General features: G+C 39.5%; 1 protein-coding gene across 2 annotated transcripts in view; it reads left to right on the top strand.

Annotated features, from left to right (window-relative positions):
- Positions 1–40: 40 nt before the first annotated feature.
- The window catches only part of LOC133530850 (rho guanine nucleotide exchange factor 11), a 314,198-nt gene continuing 300,576 nt past the window's right edge, over positions 41–13,662 (top strand). For both annotated transcript variants that reach the window (XM_061868906.1, XM_061868905.1), the window contains exon 1: positions 41–217. The gene's annotated coding sequence lies outside the window, so the exon portion shown is untranslated. The remainder of the gene's footprint in view (positions 218–13,662) is intronic.

Below are 13,662 nucleotides of genomic sequence, written 5' to 3'. Positions count from 1 at the left end.
CGTCCCGGAATGTATGTGTGCATGAACGTGGAATAATCATCGTTGTAAATAAACTAAAGTGCTAGTGCCGTCCTTTTAGTGTCAGTGAATGCTGTGTTACCCAGTGCCTACGTTGTGATCTAGTTTTTAACAAGGTGTTTTATCAGTGTTTTGTGTCTTGTTTTCCCGAGTAACATCGGCCTGACATCTGTTTTGGATTTATGTTGACGTGATAACGGTAAGTACTAACCTTTGACCCTTTAATTAATCGTTGAAAGTACTTTTAAATAGTTTTAAGTGTCTTATAAATATTACTTTTTGTTTCGTAAAGTTTTGACACGTAATTCTATCCTTGTTTACTTCACGGGGCTTTGGTTAGATAGAACGGGATAGATGACGAAGTATGTGGTATTGTCAGTCCCCTATCCTTTTTGGAAAGTATTGTTATTGTTTTGGCGGTGACCTATAATGAATGCATTGGAGTCCTGTATGAGAGGTCGAGTTGGTAATTGCAGTTGACCCCTGTTCATTGGATGTGACATAACTGGCGTAGGACGCGGGTATGACTGCGAGTGACATCATTGCCGCGTATTTTGGGAATAAATTATTTATTTTCACTGTCCACGCCGAACGCTCCGCGTAAAAGTTCGTATATTGATGCATATTACACATACAATAACCCATTTTACTTTCTATTCATCTGCAATTCAACTTTTTCGTTATCACTGTATTGTAGTGTGTAATGAAATGACACAGAAATACAAACACTATTATAGTCATTACCATTTGTTTGTAAAGGATGTATTAAAGATCAGAGTACTTGAGTTATCAATGAATAATAGTAACACAGATTAGGGCATCCTTTGTGACTCTTGTCTCTTAACAATATTCCACTGGTAAGATTAAACAAATTTCATTTTAGAGCAGTGGTGGGCAAACTTTCCTCAAGTTGTAAAAATTTCAGAGTCTGGCCAGAATTGCAGCAAAAATACATTTTTATTATTTTATGGGCCATATACTAAGTATTTTTTAGGACCTTTAGCGCGCCGAATAAAAGCCCTAGGCCGTTCTTTGCCCACCACTGTTCTAGAGAGAATATTGTAAAAATTTGACTTTTACAAAAAAAACAACTAAAAAAAAACACAAACAGATACAAAAAAAAATTATTTAGAGCTGTAAATATCTCTAAGTATCAGAACTAAAAGATTATATAGTTTATCAACTTATCCTTAGAGATCTATAGGGTCTCCAAAAGTCAATAGATGGGTCCAGACAGAGCGAGCATACACGCGAGACAATTTCCTCACACACAAAGTGGCCAGTGTAGATGAGTCTCGGCCGAAGAGGCGCATGCGTTTTCTTCGCTTGAATGCGCCGCCTCGACCGAGTCACGTCTACACTGGCCGTTTTGTGCGTGAGGAAATTGCCTCGCGCGTATGCTCGCTCTGTGTGGACCCGCTTAATGATGATGATTGATAAAAAGGATTGCCAAGTAGGTAATCTCAAAACCTTGAAATATTTATAAATAAGACTCACAGAATCCAGACTTTAATAGACATTCATAAGAATGACATAATACACCTGGCAAACATGCATATAAACACGAACATACAATGACTTCACTTCACCTTGTGAGTTTCTAATTGTCTGTGGCGCACACATGCATACCTAGGTATGTGTTGTAGGTCATATAGAAAAAACAAAAGTCTTTTGTGTTCTTGACAGTTGTGGACACTGGCTGGAGTGTTATTTCTCATATTGAATTATCTGGACTAAGCTAAGCGCAGATTTTTCAATGATATGTTTTATGGCAAAACCACACTTTGTTACACCAAAATCTGTTCAGAGATATTCTGGCCAAGGTACCTCTGCATAGAGTTTGCAATTATAAAGTGTGGCATGTCATCAATAATGGCAAAATTATATGAAAATATGATCATAATTTTAAAACTAATACAGGGCTTAATCGCGTAAACTTACGTTTATTATATGGCCTGACGTTTCGAACGTGACGTTACGTTCGTGGTCATGGGCACATTGGCGAGGAATTGTATCAACATCTTGCTGCGCGGGTTTTGCGAACTACCCGCACTTGATCTTGATTATTTACTTGTACGCTAGGGTTGTCACTTTTCCTACACACAAGACTCACGACATCCAATGGTATGTGTTTAAAATTATGAATGATAATCGTGTTGGTTTAAATAGAAAATATGATCATTAATAATTACACTTCCCATAACTCTGCTCTGTTCAGGTTAGTTGAGATTGAAGGTAAATTGCCATATAAATATGTCAGTCACAATTTATCTGTTAAGTGTATTGCTGTGTATGTTTCGCTTTTAAGAACAGAAAAGACATTAAAAGCAAAATTTTCTGTATGTCATTAACAACCAGGCAAATAAATATTTCAAACATAACATCCATTATAAAATAAATTTAATATTTTCTTTGGTAAATAAGCAAGCTTTCTTATTTCTAATAAGACCCATATGGCAATAGTAATTTGAAAACTTAATAAAGTTACTTTTTACTTGATGTACATCAGCCCCATTCCCGTGCATGTCACGCAGGCAATGTGACAGCTGGCATAAAATTCCATAGATTACAACAGGGTAGTGCGTGCCCGCTTATATGCAGCCGTCTAGTTATGTTGCATTACGAATCTAATGTGATTTTACTTTAAGTACATATTTGTAGACTCCTAAACAATCTGCATAGTTTTATTTTCGCAATATTTTAATTGCTCCCACTTAATAGGAATTATAACTATTATGAGCATTGAATAACATAATTGGTGCATAATTTTACACTCTGTTTGGTTATCTAACCGAGCTAGGTTTTCGTAAGTGACCTAGCTATTCAGGTTATCTTAGTCATTTAATGTTCTTATTTGATATATCGTAGAGTCAGACCAAGTTAAGTTGGCAGCGATTTTGACAGCCCAGACAGTGCAAGTGTTATTTAAAAGTCAAACTTCTATGAAATTTATTTATTTAGTTATTTATACTTTATTGCACATAAAATATTAAGTACAAATGTTGGACTTAATGCCTTAAGGCATTCTCTACAAGTCAACCACTGGGTCAAAAAGAGACATTTGTTAGGTGCAGGCTTTGTACTTGAGAATAAATAACCGATATCACTACCTACTATTTACAAATTTAATACTAATTAATATAATATAATGAAATCATAAACTTAAACATTTACTTTGTATGATATTATGACGTTTACTTAACACTTGCACAAGCTGGGCTATCAAAATCGCTGCTAACTTATCTTTGTCTGACTCTAGTTATATCAAATAAAAACATTAAATGACTAAGATAACCTGAATAGCTAGTTCACTTACGAAAACCTAGCTCGGTTAGATAACCAAACAGAGTGTAAAATTATGCACCAATTATGTTATTCAATGTTCATAATAGTTATAATTCCTATTAAGTGGGAGCAATTAAAATATTGCGAACATAAAACTATGCAGATTGTTTAGGAGTCTACAAATATGTACTTAAAGTCAAATCACATTAGATTCGTAATGCAACATAACTAGACCGCTGCCTATAAGTGGGCATCACACACTACCCTGTTGTAATCTATGGTATTTTATGTCAGCTGTCACATTGCCTGCGTGGCAATTAAAGAGGGCTTTATTCTATCATATTAATTTTGTTTTGTTTTAATTAATATGGATTTCCGCAAACTCACATCTGATTCTATTAATTAAGTTTTTAGCATTTTTTTCCTTTTTTATGGTGCTTGGCAAAGGCTGCTCCCCTTGATCTCTACGACTCCCGATTTAGTGCTTCTTCCGGCCAGTTGTTTAGGTTGATACCTGGGTCGTTCCGACATGACTACCTGAGCCTGTCGCGTCCGTGCCCATTTTCTGGCATCCATTTAGTACACTAGCCCACCTACCTGGATGTACGCAGCAGCTGTTACCTTCCCAGCAATAAATATCTAATTTACGAAAGTCGCCTTTGCGGAGCAGGCATTGTATCCTACACAACGGTCCGCACTCGTCACGGAATACATCCTGCCAACGTTTCAAAACGTAAACCTTTCCCTACTTTTTCTTTCCTTTTTCCTGCGTCATTGCATATTCACGTTCACTATCCGCCTCCCGACTTCATGTGTATACTGCATTACTTGTTATGACAAGGTTCTACGATGATTCAGTTCGGCCGTGCGTGCGCGCAAGGATCTTGCGTAGGCATATCACAGATCTAAGTGAAACCGACCAATTATACGTGTTACGTCATGGCTATTATGTTGTGCTAATATTGAAAGTGGCAATGAACTCTTAAAATGCTGCCACAATTGATTAATCCTTTTATAAAATAAACGAATTCAATTATAGAGTGACCCAAATATTCGTTTATTTTACTTTTTAGTCGTAAATTGTAATGCTAGTTAAGAACATCAATTAATAATTAGTTTTTAAGATTAACTAACAAGATTGTATGGGCTCTGTCTGAAATAAATGTTTTTATTATTATTATTATATAAAAATAGGTATAATTGGGAGAATCAACTTTTTAGCGTTATTCGTTGCCATGGTTACGATTAGTTGTCCAGGGGACAAAAGTTCATTGAAAAACTGATTTTATGGTACTTAAATGTATTAAACTTGCGTTTTTGTGGTCGTTATAACCAATGTCCATAATGGGCCCCCTACTAAGCATGTTAATAGAACGGCATACAACGTCTCTTCAAACAAACTGTGCCACTGTTGTCCCTTGGACAACGGGACAGGATAACAAAACAAAAAAAGTTGATTCACCAAATTACCTTACGTCTTACGAAATGTCATTAAAAGTTAAAACTAAAATCATATAACTGAAACAATTCTCCTTTGGGTTTATTACACAAACGCAAAACTTTGTCAACCTTTTAACCGCCGTAGACTGATATTATAAGATAAAACCTCGTGTAACTTCGTACCCGTGTTCGTGTAACCAGCGGCGACACGAGCACGCTCAGTAAAAAAGTCTAAGAGTTTAAAACGTATTATCAAAAATATGCCCATGCTCTTGCATATTCGAGCGATAGATAGTTAAATTTCCAATTTTTGGTATTCGTGGTAGGCCCTCCAGTTCCTTTTCTGTAATTTCTACGTTAACCTGTCGTAATGACCAAACCGTGAAGGGCAGCGGAGATACGGCCGGGGGTATCCAACCGTTGCTACTCGTACCAATATTGACTAGCCACTGCTCAGCCTAGATGTCAGGAAAGTAAAAAAAAACATCGCCTTGAATGAGTGGCGCACCTAATTAAACATTACGATAGAATAAAATTTATTCAGAACGCTTGAACAAAAAAAAATTAACAATAGCATGTCACAAAAACGGGTTAAAACATCACGGAAAAGGTTTCCACTCAGCTTGGTGTATAGGTACCTTTTGAATACCTGGACGCTGGTCTTCCGTGGAAGCCCTTCCAAAAATGCGACATTTCGATTATTGCTTTCATCGACACCGAAGTTTGCTTGAATCTCGGGAATCTTTCCATCTCATCATTATTTATGCTCAGATAACTCAAGGCGGTAAAATTTTCCAATTTTTCCTTTCGTCAAAACATTGTATCATTCTAAATTACAATTGACTACAGTTAATTAATCATAATGCTTATTACAATATGATAAGGTTTACTTCTACATGTCTTCTTGAAATAAGCACGGTAACTTATGAAAGTTAATTTTATTGCATATACAATGCCAACTTAAGTATGTTAATTATTAACCATAATTTTACCACAAGCGTTTGAAACAAAGAAAATGTCCATTTGCTTAACAAAGAGTTATAAATCAGTAAAGCGTTTGATTTAGCACCTTATTGTTTAAGAAATAGAGGTCAATTCGCACCTTTGGGGCCGGTGATGAAAATATACCGGCAAATAAACCTCACCTAAAATCGAATGTTATTTTTGTTACATTGCGGCATCGATTGATTTCGTTGAAGAGAGGAGGTGTAAAGGTGGCGACTGACTTGTAACATTTCGGTGTAATGTAACGCGATACAACCCGAGCATTACGACAGTCAGTGCAGCGAGCCGAGCCGCTCGACGCGAGCACCGCGTGCTCCACTCGGCTGTCGGTTTTTACGCGAATCCCTTTGAGTGTTACAAAGGTGGCGACTGACTTGTAACGATCGCCGTGAACGATACATTACAAGCAAATGTTACAAGTCAGTCGCCACCTTTAGGTAGCTGACAATTCTCTAAAATCGCATGAGATCGTTGCAAGGTATGTAGAGTTCTATTGTAGTCCAGTGTAGCGAATTAATTTATTATAACTATAGATACATAAGGAGCACAAAAAATAGTTCTATATTTATTTCTATACCTACGAAGAAATCTGATATTTTTGATTAATTTTCGCGTTGCATTCTTTGTCACACTCGTTATGTTGTTAAACATAAGCTAGTCTCTTTCTCTTTTGGTATCACTCGTTAGAGTCGTTAGAACGTGCACATTTCTCGCTTGCCTAGGCGCGACTAAAGGCAACTTGTACAATTTGTACAAGGTAAGCACTTCAATTTTGGAACGCCTAATATAACCGATCTTGAGTTATAATATTACAATTAAAACCACTGCTATATTGATTGTTGCACTTGTCTCATCTCCATCTTAGTGGCAACTTGGCAAAGCAGCCTATAGACTCAGTCTTGTTTTGAATGCTCTCAGAGTTTCCATTGACTTGTTATAGACGCATAAACATAAGGAGAAAACAGATATTATAATAATTTACCTATAAGGCCACGGACTGGAGGCACGCGGTGCGCGGCGCGGCGAGCGGGGCGGCGGGCGGCGCGGCAAGCGGGAGGCGGGCGGCGCGGCAAGCGGCCCCCGCTGTCGTCCAAGACCAGAGACATGTCAGTCGCTTCGCTTGACAGACAGATGAAGTGTGCGAAAGGGAAGCCATGACGTATATGAACAAGCCATAAGTGCAAAAGAGGCAGACTACATAGGAGAAAACGTAACCAATTTTGAGTTCCAAGGCGGCCGAGGCGGCCAAAATCATATTGCCGTATTTTTTAACGTGAAAAATATAAGCGAATCAAAAAGAAAATTATACATTAAGTAATTCAGTGACGATGGTGTCATGTTGTGTGTCGGGTTGTAGTATTTCAGGGCCAAAAAACCCAGGAAAATACTCATTTCACAGGTAATTATGATATTCCTAGCGAAATTTTCGTAACGATATTTTATCAAATTAACAGCATAAAAAGTTTAAAAAACTAATTATAACAGTTCATTATAAGTTTTTCTTCAATTGTGTGTTAATATTTCATCATATTAGTCAATAATTTAGAATATTTTGTGTAAAAACCTAAACTGTTACTTTACGCTAGGGCTTGACAAAATGTTCATATGACTGTATCGATAACTTGTCGGTATATTAGTAGGTATGGAATTAGTTGTTCACAAGACATCATTAAGATATTACCTTTATAACCGACTTAAAATAATAACGATTGTTATAATACCTTTTTTGAACGTGTACATGTTTAGCGATAAATTTAAACTTCACTTTCCAACACAGTACTTACATTTTAACCACTTTTCCACGGCTTTGCCGCCAACACAAGGAAACACAAGACAGCGTATACTTGTACACAGCGTATACACATCCAACCCAAGTTGTCAGCAGGAAAAGGCGCGAAATTCAAATTTTCTTTGGTAAGTCAACTCTTTGCGAACACATTTTCAAACAACTTCAACTTTATCATTTTCAACTTTTTCAAACACATTTGAAAAAGTAGTCGATAAAGCAGTTAAACATCGATAGATTATTAATATGTTGTAGCATGACATCACTATTTTTGTTCGCACATAGACAATTTACGCACACACTTGCATTTCATTTTTGGTCACACTTTCCAAGTTTGACAGTCGTTCTATACTATCCTATTTCTATGTCCAAGACAGATTCATTCAAGTCTATATATTTTGATAGTGCCGCTCGGAGCCGGGCGGCGCGAGTGGTGGTTCACGCGGCACGATCAAGATGTATAGAATTAAAGGGTATTTAATTACTTTCGTAATTATTTTTTCAGGAACGTAAAGTTTGACTTGTTTTCGAAGCAACTTAATCTAATTTTAATAACAATGTTTGAGGGAAGTCATCTATACTTTTTATTTTATTTAAATACAAAAAAAATATAATTTATCACGATATCGGGAACGCACATTCATCTCGGTCAAGCTTAACGAGCACGTACTACTTCAAACAAGTCCGCACATGAAGCGTCGTCGTAGCGTAGCGTATGGCATTTCTGTCGTCATTACGACAGGCGTAGCGTAATGCACGTGTAAAAAACAAAACATCCGACATAATCAAACAATAAAAAAATCTTCATCTGACGAGAAAGTAAGATCGTCGATACATCCGCCGAAGACATCTGACGCCAGCGACTACATGATTTTAACTAATTCGATTTCGCTTAGTAAACGATTACGCTTACGCGACGCTGGGTGCCCAGAACTCTACGCGGCTCGTACTCGTAACGTTTTTACGATACGCTTACGCTGACGCCTCGTGTGTTGAGGGCCTCAGAGAAGACTCCGAACCTACGGGGCCTTAACAATAATGTGTGTGTGTACGTCCATTTATTATAATAATTAAATTACTTCCCATTGTGTCCCACTTGAAAAAAAAAAACAATAGGGTTCGTCTAATTTACACGGATTGTTCGTCTTTACGATAAATTAGCAGAACAAAGGCAATTAGTGATCGCGTAAAGAATGGGCCAAAACAGCAAATTGTTTAGCTATTGTCTTAATGATGGTAAAATACTACTTGCACTAAACGGTTGGCTACTCCTAAGGGTCTGTGTACACATTGATTAGGAGATATTTCTAAATTATCCCTATAAAAGCATCCTTCAAAAAATTCTGGTTTGCACAGCAGAATGCTGTTTTTTTTTATTATACTACGTCGGTGGCAAACAAGCATACGGCCCGCCTGATGGTAAGCAGCCTCCGTAGCCTATGTACGCCTGCAACTCCAGAGGAGCCGACCCTAAACCCGCCCCCCCTCGTTGAGCTCTGGCAACTATACTCACCGGCAGGAACACAACACTATGAGTAGGGTCTAGTGTTATTTGGCTGCTGTTTTCTGTAAGGTGGAGGTACTTCTCCAGTTGGGCTCTGCTCTAGATCTGGAATGACATCCACTGGCTTTGCACACAAAGCGAGATGACATTCACAATGCCCATACCTCTCTTTTGGACGTAGTTTAAGGACGTACCCGGGTCCGGGTCCGGGTACGGGTGTTTTGCTGTATAATTAGTTTTTATACAGCAAAACAGCATTCTGGTCGTAAAGAAATAAGAAGTAAGCATAGAGTGTTCACTCCATAGTCTCCATACGTCAGTTTTGGTACCAAAACGCTTATTATTTTCGTAATAGTCGACATCGAGTAGACAGTACTGCTACTTGACACTAGATTTGTCTCGGGCGTCGCAACTTTGTATTTCTCAACAATTTACAACTAATATTGCAATAAATACTCAATGTGTAAATAGGGTCTTAGCATTAAACCGCAGCCAAATAACACTAAACCCTACTAATAGTGTTGTGTTCCTGCCCATTTGCAGAATTATCCGAACATAGCTTGTTTTCTAACACCCAGAAATTTAGTGCTCAGGTCATTTTAAACATCTCGCCGGCTTAGATACTGGTGCTGCTGACTTCAAGTTTCAAGAAACTAATTGGTAGTAACAACAACAACATTCTTTACTGACCTTCGGTAGATCTTATGCCTTTGCAATAAGGTTGACGAATGAAAGTTAACAGTGTGGTACTGCTAGGCCACCAGCATTCTCATTCTCACCTACGCGTGGCAATTGCAACGAATCCTTGCCTTATCATATCACGTTACAGACTGTTCTGTTATGAGTAATCACTGTAATCAGGTATTTAGAGTTCAGTCAATCTCTTAGTCACCTGTTTTCCCGATCCCGCCCACCTTTAATAGTGGTAATCTCTAATCAGAACATTCAGTACCCCTAGTGTAAATAAATTCGATTTCGAAACGTGACGTACGCGTTTGCGTTTAGTCTCATTTTGTATTGGATTTAGAAAGAGCGCGCCAAGCGGGACGTTTTGGAAACTCAAAATCACATACAAAATGTGTGGCCGCCTCTCCCCTAGCCGCCTACGGTATATAAATGAGACCGTAAAGAGGGGAAAGGCGGCAACTTATATATATGTTATATTAGGGGGATCTATTGGGGTATAGAATGCATCGCATACATACCTTCATATCCCATAAGGGACTCTTCATCCTCACTCTCTCTGCACCTCAACTCCTGGGCCAGAGGAGCCTTAATCTGCTTCGCTTATCTTAAGGCGGCTGAATGTATGACACCCGAGATCTGTGGGTAAAATTGCTCTATGAACATGGTATTCTCCAAACCATTAACCTCCACACATAAATCTATATATCTTACTAGTGAGCCCCATCTTACCCGGCCGGATGTAGGTTACACAAAGCCAACTACCTAAGTAGCTGTATAGTCAAGGGGGCGTACCGCAGCCGAAGCTGCCCCTTGCGTGCTGATAAAGGAGTAACTAGCGGCCGAAGCCACCTTACTCCTACACGGGGATAAAGGAGAACCTAGCAGCCGAAGCCACAGAACTCCTAACGCCTTTCTCTGGTTTCAAGGGGGCGTACCACAGCCGAAGCTGCCCCTTGCGTGCTGATAAAGGAGTAACTAGCGGCCGGAGCCACCTTACTCCTACACGGGGATAAAGGAGAACCTAGCAGCCGAAGCCACAGAACTCCTAACGCCTTTCTCTATAGTAGCCGCCCCCCTTACGGGGAGCATCTAGCAGCTAAACCTGCCATTCTCTTACACATTGATATAGGAGGATCTGCGGCCGAAGCCGCAGACTCCTACACAATCATAAGTCCCTAGTCCGCCTTACCTAAGATGGGCTCCCAATAGCTTCCACGTCAAGGTCACGTGGCAAGCTCGAACCAGAAAGGAATAAAGGAGATAATCGCACAGAGAAACCATACCACTACTGCGAGCTTTCACCAAGTAAATAAAATACTTAGCTTTAGATGATTCCGGACAGTTGTAGGCTTCCTCACTTTATATCACATTTTATAGAACTAGCGCGTTTCGCGCCATACTGAATCTAGCTTCACCAACTTACTACGTTGGTTAACTTACCACAGTTCCACCTAGAGGGCGCTGTTCGGTGTTGCCGCAGGTGAATTAGTATTGTGGCATCGGATTTTCGCGTTCGTCGCGACACTCCCCAACACAGGCAGGAATAGGGCGACTAGATTGCTGGTCCATTCTTTGATCTTCTCAAAGGCTCGAAGAGCTGCGGCTCTCTTAGGTCTTGACTCGTTGCCTAGCGTAACCTCCTCCAGGTTGTGTGATTCTGGCTTAGTGTGCTCGTAAGATTCGAGGTCGACGACCGCGAACGGTTCTGGTTCGGACATAGACTTAGGCTTAGGCTCGTTTGACTCACTATACATAGGCTCTAGGATTCGTTGAGAGGAACTCCTTCCCTCTACTGGCGAGGCATAAGGTTGTACTTCTTCTTCTGGCTTATCTCTGACTGCTTGCGTGCATCTTTGCTCAGAAAGAGACTCGGATTCGGCAACATCGTTGACGGAATCCACCGTCATGTCATCTCTGCGTGACGAACGGGGTAGATTAGGAAGTTGCAGAGGTTCTTCTGCGCTTTCGTCGTAAGATGATGTTTGTTTACACCGTTCTTCTCCATCTTCGATCTCTAACGGGTAGAGATGCGCGATAGATCTTGTATACTCTGTATCTCCTACTCGTACCGTGGCAACCCTACATAAACCGTCGGCGCCTTTTCTTAAAGATAATATTTTCCCAACTTTCCAATTGACTCTGTTCTTCGTGTCACCTTTGATCTGCACGATTTGACCTATCTTTGGAGCCAACTTGGATATTACCCTAGGTTCTTTAGGATGGTGGGAATATCTTTCTCTCAAATTTAGGAGATACCGGTTCTCGAACATCTCTTTAAATTCTCTTAGAATTATCTGTGCTTTCTTCCAACCTTTAATTAAATTGTCTTTAGTCACCGTTCCTTGTGACGTAGTAGGATCCTTTCCTGACGTTTCCATAATGATACATTTTCCCATGGTAAGAAAATCTGAAGGTTTTAATACATGATCAGGCTCCGAGTCCACGTAAGTTAAAGGTCTTGTGTTAAGAACCGCTTCTATTTCTTTAACCACTGTAACCAGCTGGCTGTCATTCAATAAATGTTTCTGTAAAGTTTTCTTCATACAGTTCTTAACCAATCCGACTAATCTCTCGTAGAATCCTCCATGCCATGGTGCTAACTGTGGTATAAATTTCCATTTTATTTCTTTATCTACGCAGTATGGATTCTGAAGAATCTCCGAGAGTAACTTAAAGTGAGCTGCGTTGTCAGACGTTATCAAGATAGGCACTCCTCTTGCTGAAATCATCCTGCGTAAGGCCAATAAACCTTCTTCCGCTGTTAGGTCCTTTACAACTTCTAGGTGAATGGCTCTTACAGCCAAACATGTATATAGGCTAATCCACCTTTTGCAATTGCCATTCCCATTGTTAACTAGAAGTGGTCCCAGGTAGTCGGTACCAACGTATGTAAATGGAGAACTATAGTTGACTCTCTCTTTCGGTAAAGCAGGAGTTTCCGGTAGTCTATATGGCCCTCCGTCATGTCTCATACATTCAGGGCATTTCTTCAGGATCCTTTGAACTTGGCTTCTTCCTTGTGGAATCCAGTATGTTTCCCTTATCTTGTCTAACGTGTGACTCACTCCAACATGTTTATTTTCTTGATGAGTCTTTATTATAATTTCGTTGGTGAAATCTGAATTTTTTGGAATAAGTATAGGATAGCGTTTGTCAAATGACCAGTTTGTGTGTTTCATACGACCTTTGCACCTCAGTAACTCATCTATATCTTTAAATATGCCTAAATTCAAACTTAAACTAGTTACTTTTCCCTCTACTTCTAGAGGAAAATACTCTGATTGAATTTCTTTCAATTTTTGAAACTTATTGTCTGGCATCTGACCATTCTCTTGATTTATTATCTCTTTTGCAGTTGTGCCATCTTCCGTTTCCACCGGGTTAACATTAGGTATATCTGGATCATCTATTTCCATCAGTTCTTCATCTTCTTGGATCCCAAGACCCTCCCCAGTCAAGAGAGAACTGGTGGGTCCACTGCCGGATGTAGTTGGCCACGTCTTCGGATCTTCTACTATAAATTGTGGACCACTCAGCCATTTCTCCCCGTCCTCTCTCGAACAGGTGGGTCTGGTGCCTACGTCTGCTGGATTTAGGTCTGTTGGAAGGTATCTGATTTCCAGATCTTTATTTGTTCTGATCTCTTCTATCCTCCTGGCAACGAAAGGTGGTAATAGTTTGTCAGATTTACACCATTCTATGACTATCTGGCTGTCGGTCCATAAGACTTGCCTTGCTATCTTCTGCTGGAAGAATTTAAGAACGAACTTTATCAATCTACTGCCAATCAGTACTCCTAATAGTTCAAGACGGGGTATCTTGAGACTCTCCTGATCTTTACTTGGTATTAAACGGGATTTACCAATGATGAAGCTTTTCCCCGAACCGCAAACTAAAAAGACTGATGCTGCATAAGCCTGTAGGGAGGCGTCAGTGA

This window comes from Cydia pomonella, chromosome 24 (assembly GCF_033807575.1).
Source record: "Cydia pomonella isolate Wapato2018A chromosome 24, ilCydPomo1, whole genome shotgun sequence".
Lineage (NCBI taxonomy): Eukaryota > Metazoa > Arthropoda > Insecta > Lepidoptera > Tortricidae > Cydia > Cydia pomonella.
Note: the sequence above shows the minus strand (reverse complement) of the source record. Positions and strands in the feature narration are given on the sequence as shown.